Source organism: Brassica napus, chromosome A2 (genome assembly GCF_020379485.1).
Source record: "Brassica napus cultivar Da-Ae chromosome A2, Da-Ae, whole genome shotgun sequence".
NCBI classification, from domain to species: Eukaryota; Viridiplantae; Streptophyta; class Magnoliopsida; order Brassicales; family Brassicaceae; genus Brassica; species Brassica napus.
In genome coordinates this window covers 25,309,923-25,320,957 of record NC_063435.1, presented here as the reverse complement: position 1 = coordinate 25,320,957, position 11,035 = coordinate 25,309,923, and positions in this window count along the sequence as shown.

Sequence of the window (11,035 nt, the reverse complement as noted above, 5' to 3'; positions counted from 1 at the left end):
CCATAAGGCGGACAAACCACTAGTATATATATATATATTTGGGCTTGTAATCTGAATGAGTGAAAACTATAAGCATTGAGTTATACACATCTTTTTGTATGATAAGAAAATCAAAATTTCTTTTTTATTCTACGCTAAAATATAAGAATAACAAATAAGTTTATATATGTTTTTTTAAAGATATTTAATAATTTTGAACAACGAATAACTTTCTTTTTCTAACAAGGCCCACAACTCTTTATACATAGTACTAAGGGTTGTAATTGTTAGTATCAATAGTGTTGGTCTAAATGAAACGGGTGATTACTCTTGGTTAACAATTACAATTGTTAACCAAGAGTTACAACTATTAACACAAGTGTTACAATTGTTACAGTAACGGTTGCAACCATTAACCAAAAGTTACAATAATTAGTCACCAATGATTTTAGTCATCAAGGTTGCAATGGTTTAGCACCAAAAATTGCAACAGTTTATCATTAATAGTTACTATCACAAGCAGTTGCAATTGTTCATCTATAAATATTGCAATACTTAACTTAAATCGTTGCAAAAATTCACTTAAATTTCTAACAATCCTTTCTATTTAAGTGCAGTTTTATCCTTTATATATCAAAGCACAAATAACCTAACCTATAAAAGTTTGACACATGGCATATACTTTTTAATTTAAATAAAAATCTAAAAAAAAACGAAAACAGTTTCGTTTGATAACTAATTATTATGTATTATTTATTTATTATATTTAAAACACCCTAATATTTCTCCCACTATCCCCATCATCTCACTATATCTTGATCAGTTGATATTTCTCAAGAAAATTTTCAACTCTTAATCAAAATCCAAATCTAACTCTTAAATTCTTAAGTTCGTTTTTACTTGCACATAAATTCTTAAGTTCTTTCCAAAAGTTCCAAGACTCTCTCTCTAAAAGTGTGATGAAACTGCACTTTCTAATTAAATAGATAAAAAATATGGTGGATCGTATCTATACTGCCTAGAGTAAATTTTGGATTCAGATCATTATAGTCTCTGGCCAAACGGTATTCAGAAGAAACTGTTTTGAACTGAGAAAAAAAGAAAAAATGTTTCTATGGATGACTGGTATGCAAGCGCCCTGCAAAATTGGCGGATGAAGGTAAAACTCTGATGATCAAATCATAATTTTCTTTTGAATTTATTTTCCATAATTTTTTTTCTAATCTTCTCATAACCTTTCTTTTTTCTTTTGCTATTTTAGATATTTGGAATAAGTTACATACTACGTGATGGAAAAGGTTACATAAACAAAAGGGGGGGGGGGGGGGGGGGGGGGGGGGGGGGGGGGGTCAATAACACATTTCAAAATGGACTCAATCAATTATCCATTTGTTGAAATATGTTTTTTATTCTTGTGATGGTGATAATTTAGGGAACTAGAGTTATCATGAGAGCACAATTACAAGGCCCCAAAGAAATTTAGAAGGACCACAAAAAAAAAGAGTTTATGAAACAAGATTCATTTCTACTGTCTAGACCAAGACCAAGACTCTCAGATCAACATATATACATTTTATATAATGTTTACCAAACTCGTAGATTCTCATAGAAACTAAAAAGATTAGTATTTTAGTTGTAGTTGTGCAATAGATATCTTTTCGTCATTTATTTTTTTCATTTATAATGATTTTTTTTTTTTGAAAAAGGGTTCAATAATTCTTTTTTTTGTCAGCCTTCAATAATTCTTATTCAATGGGATTCATATTAGATTGTAATAAGATATAAGATATTTAATCAAAAAAAAGATATAGACATGAAAAAAAATTGAAATCTTAAAATATATTTTTCATTATAATTATATATATATACTATGTGCATATAAAAATAATGTCCGTGCTGAGCACGGGAGATGATACTAGTATTCAATAAATAATTAACACATATATCAAACTCATACATAAATGAAAATATTCTAAGAATTGAATTTTCATTTTAATGTATTACACAAAAATCAGAATCTCTCAACCTATTTTGGACACATGAAAATAATGCACAAATGTGTTTCCACACTATTCTAAGTGTTTACTCAACACTATTATAAACTATGTGTGCAATCCATTCATGAATGTATGCAAAGCCAAGTCTCAGCTTGTTGAAGCGTCATCACTTCACACCCATATAGGTAAATACTTTTAATCATGCACCTTCAAATACATTTTTTTAATATTAATTAAGAATGATATGTTTTATTAGAGGAGAAATTGACTATAATATTAGTCATTCATATCATAAACTAAATATAAGATAAACATAGTTATGATAATATTATCGGTAGATATTGTTCATATTAACTTTTAATATCTGTTTATTAATTAAAGTTTCTAAATATCATGATAAGTATATATATTAAACTAGGTGTTTCTCCCGCACTTGCGGGCATAAGCATTTTATAATTACTTATTAATACATACATTACTAAAGAAACTACATACATTACTAAATAAACTATTATAATGATAATTCTTTTTTTGAAAATTCTTACTAATTATAATTTTTTGAACATTTTTTGTATACTATATTCAACATTATTAGATAAATCCTAGAAATCACTTATCTTTATCTTATCTTATCTTATATATATAGGAATAATCGTTTATTTTAAAATAATTATCTTTTATTTAAAAATATATTTTAGACTTTGGATAATTCTTATTATTATTAATATTAATCATTTATATTATAAAAATAAATTCATTTTTATTTTAACTAATTTATATATTTAATTAATTAAAGGTATAAACGATATTAACCGCTCTTACTTTTAACGTGAGAGCTTCGTGGGAAAAATCACATTGCAAATAATAGTATAGATATATGGGCTGTAAATAATTGGACTAAACCTATATCAGTAGGTCACATGTTCCTAATTTAATAGAATAGATTTATTATTTTAAAATCTCTATAAATAGAGATTCATTTTATTTTATTTGGACACCAAAAAATAATATTTTTATAAAACATATTTCAAGAATAATTATTTTAATATTTGTTCACTATTTAAAAATATAAAAATAGATATTTTGTTTTAAAAAGTTTTGTAATTATTAGAAATTTTAATTGAATTAAATTTTAATATTTTTAGTATATAAAAATATATAAGTATGTAAAATAGTGGGATAAAGTGTTATTGTAGATAAAAATTATATAAATGTTGCATGAATAGGTGGAAAATGAAACTGACGTGGATTGTGAAAAGTGTAAATTATTGTAACAGCCCGATCCCCCGGCGTCCGACCGGGGTTATCGAAGGGGCGTTATGGACACGTGTCTACTCATTTAGACAACCCTACGTGTCCCGTTACTGGTCCCGAGAGACGAGCGCATAACCTTCTTTGAAATACCGTCACACCCACATCCATATACTTCTACTTACAGTCCTGCGCACAGGAAAAAATGGAAATGGAGGGGGTGAGCAACAAGTTACTCAGTGAAGTGACTCTAGACCAGCCTGCCCGCATGACACTCTATACTACTCTATGCGGGAACTAGGACTGACTAGCCACTACAATCAGTTAATGCATTTTATCATTTCCTATCACCATCTGTAATTTCTACACACACTTCCATTCATTTCTAACAACCTAGTAATCAATCAATACAAGGATCTCACTCATTGCCACACACGCCATCCCTAGACTTAACCGACTCATCTTACCAGTTCGACTCGATCCTATGACTTCTTTAACTTCCTGTACCCGACCATGAGCTAAAACCCTACAATGCATATCCTTTTCATCTTTTCCTCTTTTCCTCTTTTCCTCTTTTCCTCTTTTCCTCAGTGGGTAGCCCCCCACTAGGCTTCTACCCCATATTCATGTGGATTCGCCACATCTCCTATGGGTGCTTCCATATTCATGTGGATTCGCCACATCTCCTATGGATACCTAGCGTGGACTACTTACCCCACCTACAAACCTTAGACTCTCTATATGCTTTCCCACCCATGCTTAACCTTAACAACATTCTTTCATACTTTTACTTATCCTTTCACTTCCTTATCGCTCTCACTTAACCCTTTCCATTCCCAATTACTTCCCCTTTTCATTTCTACTTGTACTTGGACTCAATCACTAGACGCCACCCGTTATCGGTGTCACACACAATACACATCGCATTCAAGTTCTATTCCAATAACTTTTATAATCATTGTTCATCTATCATCCTAGCATTTATTTCTCTCTAGCATCCTAACTTCAATCACAACCACGCATGGAACAACACAACCAACATACAAGTATCAACTACCAATCAGCCATTACCACAACAATTCAATTCAGTTCATCAAGTCCCATTTATCAACATGAGGGTTCTTATGCATCATGATCCATTCATCTATCATCCTAGCAATACCATGTACTATCAACCTAACTCCCAAACAGGGTCTAATCAAGCCTAACCCCAACATATAGGAGTATACAGAACCATGAAAGAAGGTTGGGTTCGAAACACTCCACCTTAGCCTAGATCTGGATCCGGATCTGGGAACAAGAGACAAGGGAGAGGAGATCTGAACAGATCTGGAACAAGTAAACAAGAGAGAGACGAGATCTGGTCACCACCACAACACCACACAGCCACCACCATCACCACACTCGGACGATCGCCCCACCACCCCTTGGACGTCCACCACCACCACCACTGGCGGCTCGGCTTGCTCTTGGGGGGCTCGCGGCAAGGAGAGAGAAGAGAGATCACGGAGAGAGAGAGAAAGAGAGGCGTGAGAGAAGAAGAGAGAAGAGGAAAAGAAAAGCTTGACGGCTAGGGTTTCCTAGTCTCTCTAAATCTCTGCAGAGCTTCGCTCAAGTTTCAGAAATGAGAGAAAAGAAGGGGCTGCATCTCTTTTTATAGGAAAGGGTGAAGGGAACCCTAGGTTTTTGTCAAATGGGCCGTAGAGAAGCCCAATCTTTTATGAGAATTTTTGGGCCATGAACCGGGCCGTTACAATTCTCCCCCACTTGAATGGAATTCGTCCCCGAATTCTGTGTGTCGGTAATCCAACTTAACATCCCGAACCCAAATGGGTAAACAACTCGTCCTTTGAAATCTAATGGTTCATGCAACAGGCCAGGTTCCATATTCCTCACGGAGATCCAACGTCTTCTTAAATCCCCATCGATTCTCCAACCGCGTTCTCATCCCTAGATTGCTTTCATCTCATATGCATTTCCATATCACCACCACTCTTGTCGACGTAATTCTCTAATGGTCATGTACCTCTTCTATCCTTTCATAAAGCAGCTCATCATCAACAATTATATCTGCTAAGCGGTTTCCTGGATCATCTCAGGCTCGAGATTCTGATCTCCCCCACTTTGGTCCAACATAAGGGATTCAACATGGTTGTTCATACAATTCTCATAGGGGATATCCATTTGCTCGACTCGTAGCTAATGTCTTGCATGGATTCAACTAATATCAGCTCCATTAACCTACTTCCTCTCTAAGCTCAACACACATGTACACCACATAGGTTGATTGCGATATCCTTGGCGACCCAACAACAAAAATATATTGTTATCATGTTCCATTTCCATTTGACACATACAACTCTTGCATCAATCATATACGGCCTTACACCCCACTGTTCTCAACTAACAAATCTCAACTGCAAAGCTCCATTAAAACCCTCTTTATCTTTACCCATGGCAGTTCCTCTTCGAATTCTGATAAATATGTCTGCTGCCCACTATAATGCCCATTGCGACCATTAACTTGTCCCATGGTCTCTTCCTTCACCGTTGCGTGGTACCCAACCACATCTCCGTTGATTAACTTAGCGAGCACTTCATCTCATGAAACTTAACAAGCTACTCCCAAATACCGTCACACTCTTCGGTGGAATAGAATATTGTGTCTTCGATCATCACTATCGCGTGCTTATCTTAATACGCTTGCGGCATCGTACATCCACTTCACATGAACATGTTGCGCATCAGTTGATCTAAAGACACACTTCTACAACTGGTAATGTCCATTACCAACTCATAATGTTGTCTCCTGGATGTTTTTCTTTGATATCAGAATCTGGCAATACCGTAATGTCAAAATCGCTCTTAGTGAACTCCAAAGCCACTTGCTGTAGGTTCCAACAACTCAACGAACTATATGGTGCTAACCGATATGGTTCCTTTGACTAGACAATGTTCTGTATTTCCGCTCTATGGTGTATGCACTATTTCAGTTCCATGGGTCCTTAAAAAAATGCTCAAAAGCGTTTGCATACCCGGCGACTGCAGCAATGGTATCCAATACTTAGAGCTTTCACTTCCAAATACAAATCATTCTCCTTTACACTTAACTCTTAAGCTTACAACATCAAGATAGCTTATATCCATATCCTAATCTTTATTCCATTACGGACTACTCTCCTCTCCTATCGAGGATTATGAGTACATGCCAATACAATACATTAACTCCATGTGCTTGGTCACGGTCTGCTTTCCTAGCTCTCTTCCTATTCATTAATCTTTGACCTCCGTATAGATTCTCGCTAAGCCCTGATACTATCCCTAACATACTGCAACATCCCCGAACACTGGTACACCTCTAAATACGCATCCCAAAATTCTGTCACTTCATATCATTCCAAACTCCAACCCCAGCAGGTCCTGACTTGGTGTTTAGCTACTCCGCACCGAACATATCCTCATCCTTGAGTCCTTCGGTCTGACCATGTTTTCCTTGATGAACGAACCTCCTATCATAGTCCTACTGGTTGTACTAGTAGTATGTCCCCATCCATTATATCCTAGTGTGGTTCTTCTCGCACTTCCGTTCTTGTCACAACGAAACCGCCTTGTGGTAATGGCGATGTCGCAAGTTCCCCTTGGGCTATGAGTATGTGATGCTTGGTTAGCCTATGATCTTCTTACAACCAAACTATAACTCTGCACGTAATCTTGATTAGCTCATGATCCCAGTAATCTTGCACGTCACAACTATTCTTCAAATCGGTTTTTATTTCCTTCAGGAAGCGGTGAATCAGTTCTCTCTCCCTTAGAGGGTGCCCGACAAATCTCCTCGGGGGATTACATCCTTATTGTATTCTCTTACATTCATGTCTCTCTGGTCGTTACTGATTGTCGAAGACATCTTTCAAGTAGACATCCGATCAGAACCATACTAAAAGTATAAATATAGTGGGTGGTTTTGAAATCGTTTTCAGATCTTTTAGGAGAATCAAAACTTTCACAAACTCTTTTCTTTTAATGAAAACAAGTTTTTTTTTTTTTTTTTTTTTTTTTTTAAACGTCGGAAATGCTGATCCCTTAGGACAGAACTAAGGGATCTTAACCCGCTCTGATACCAATTGTAACAGCCCGATCCCCCGGCGTCCGACCGGGGTTATCGAAGGGGCGTTATGGACACGTGTCTACTCATTTAGACAACCCTACGTGTCCCGTTACTGGTCCCGAGAGACGAGCGCATAACCTTCTTTGAAATACCGTCACACCCACATCCATATACTTCTACTTACAGTCCTGCGCACAGGGAAAAATGGAAATGGAGGGGGTGAGCAACAAGTTACTCAGTGAAGTGACTCTAGACCAGCCTGCCCGCATGACACTCTATACTACTCTATGCGGGAACTAGGACTGACTAGCCACTACAATCAGTTAATGCATTTTATCATTTCCTATCACCATCTGTAATTTCTACACACACTTCCATTCATTTCTAACAACCTAGTAATCAATCAATACAATGATCTCACTCATTGCCACACACGCCATCCCTAGACTTAACCGACTCATCTTACCAGTTCGACTCGATCCTATGACTTCTTTAACTTCCTGTACCCGACCATGAGCTAAAACCCTACAATGCATATCCTTTTCATCTTTTCCTCTTTTCCTCTTTTCCTCTTTTCCTCTTTTCCTCAGTGGGTAGCCCCCCACTAGGCTTCTACCCCATATTCATGTGGATTCGCCACATCTCCTATGGGTGCTTCCATATTCATGTGGATTCGCCACATCTCCTATGGATACCTAGCGTGGACTACTTACCCCACCTACAAACCTTAGACTCTCTATATGCTTTCCCACCCATGCTTAACCTTAACAACATTCTTTCATACTTTTACTTATCCTTTCACTTCCTTATCGCTTTCACTTAACCCTTTCCATTCCCAATTACTTCCCCTTTTCATTTCTACTTGTACTTGGACTCAATCACTAGACGCCACCCGTTATCGGTGTCACACACAATACACATCGCATTCAAGTTCTATTCAATAACTTTTATAATCATTGTTCATCTATCATCCTAGCATTTATTTCTCTCTAGCATCCTAACTTCAATCACAACCACGCATGGAACAACACAACCAACATACAAGTATCAACTACCAATCAGCCATTACCACAACAATTCAATTCAGTTCATCAAGTCCCATTTATCAACATGAGGGTTCTTATGCATCATGATCCATTCATCTATCATCCTAGCAATACCATGTACTATCAACCTAACTCCCAAACAGGGTCTAATCAAGCCTAACCCCAACATATAGGAGTATACAGAACCATGAAAGAAGGTTGGGTTCGAAACACTCCACCTTAGCCTAGATCTGGATCCGGATCTGGGAACAAGAGACAAGGGAGAGGAGATCTGAACAGATCTGGAACAAGTAAACAAGAGAGAGACGAGATCTGGTCACCACCACAACACCACACAGCCACCACCATCACCACACTCGGACGATCGCCCCACCACCCCTTGGACGTCCACCACCACCACCACTGGCGGCTCGGCTTGCTCTTGGGGGGCTCGCGGCAAGGAGAGAGAAGAGAGATCACGGAGAGAGAGAGAAAGAGAGGCGTGAGAGAAGAAGAGAGAAGAGGAAAAGAAAAGCTTGACGGCTAGGGTTTCCTAGTCTCTCTAAATCTCTGCAGAGCTTCGCTCAAGTTTCAGAAATGAGAGAAAAGAAGGGGCTGCATCTCTTTTTATAGGAAAGGGTGAAGGGAACCCTAGGTTTTTGTCAAATGGGCCGTAGAGAAGCCCAATCTTTTATGAGAATTTTTGGGCCATGAACCGGGCCGTTACAATTATGATGTTGAATCTTTACTGCCATTGTTGATAGTCTAATAAGAGGAACTACTAGACCACTGTGCAGAAGTTCTGGTGTTCTGGTAACGTATTGGAATGATAAACAATGTTTTAATATCTTCAATGTTCAGGCAATAAAATATAGCATCACAAAAGTACATATCCATGTAGACCAGAAAGAGTGGATTATCTTCGGGTGGGATAAGATGAATTATTCTAAATCTGTAATGTTTGACTCTTGTGAGAGTGATGTATGATGGTAGGAGGTGCAGCTGTCTTTCATTTGTATCAAGCCTCGTATATGTGTATGACTTTCAATAACTTCCCTACATGACTCAATTTGGAAAATGCAGAGAGTACAACTTTCAAACATGAGAATGATATTTCAAATCTGCTGATAATAGCAAAAACCAGTAAGTAAGAGACCTAATTGCAGGATATGCTTGGCAACATAGTTTCTTACATTCTGAAAGAGAACAACTTTTTTGTTCAGAAAAGCAGTCTCACTATTTTAATATGCATTATCATCTCCACTGCTCCACAAAACCCTCACAATCCAACTTAATACCAGCCATTCACGAAACCCAAATTCGTCAATTTTCAACTGTTTTCTCACACAAAAATTAGCAAACATATGCATCTATAAAATATTTATGTATCATCTCAAATTTCACTGAAACCATCCATTACTACCATGGAAGACGCCTTCACCGCGTCGATTGCATATCCGGATTAAGAGGTCTACTTGAAATTCGAACTCCTTTCATCATGATCCCCGATTCATCTGATGTAGAGTTAGCAGAAGCAGTGGCGGTAGACAGGTGGTGATGACAGGGAACAGCGCCGTATGATTGGGGAAATTATAACCTTGGACGCCATTGAATTTTGATGTCAGGTAGATTCTCGTCTGTTGTCATCTTCTTCCCTTGCAGTACACAACCCAGAAATTCAAATTAGGGTTTACTGATTTCGAAAATTCAGTTACAAATAATCAAAGAAATAATCGAAAGAACTGTTTTGATAATAAAAGAATAATCGAATGATAAGAGTAAATGTTACTATCTATTTTAGGGATTATTAGATTGATACAAATATATATTATTTTAAAATTATATGAAAAGCGTGTGTGCATATTTATTCATAACTTGTTGAATAAGTTCAAAAATAAATATGCCATGGTAGAATTTAAATATGACTATGTTTTAATCGATTAGGTACCTCATTATTTGATTAAAAAAAAATCCTTTTGGTTCTTGATATATGGTCCATGTTTTTCTGGACGAGGAAATTAATCTAATCTATGCATACATCCAGATAATATATTTTTAATGCTCTTATTAGAGTTTGATCTAGTGATATGGATAGCTGACAACAACAAAAAAATCAGAGATAAGATTTACTAATGTTTTCATGTATTTATTAAAAGTTTATAGAAAAACAAAAAAGTATAAAATTTGAACTTCAACGAAATGTCAGAAATATCATTTGTTGTTGATGAACTGTAATGTAATTAATGTTATATAAGTGTTTGTAGATTGTGTGCAGTGTTTTAGGAAAAAAAATAAAACATGATTATTAGATATATTTCACTTCAATAATAAAAAGTGGATAATATTTTCAAAATAAATCTCATATATATTAATCATGGAGCATTACAACATGTTTTCGTGTCGCATGTCATCATTATGATGATTCTTAGAATCTTTAAAAAAATAAGTTGGTACATATAAATATATATTATATTTTTATTAAACTAACTATCAAATTGATTAGTAGTTTACAAAAAAATATTCTTAATTATTTTCTTAAATAAAAGTTGCAGAATTACTTAATATGATAAACATATATATGGCAATTAATGATTATGAATAATACATATTTAATAACAATTTTTGTATTCTCTCTCATTTTTGTTTATTTTATTATTAAAAAATATAAAAAATTACAT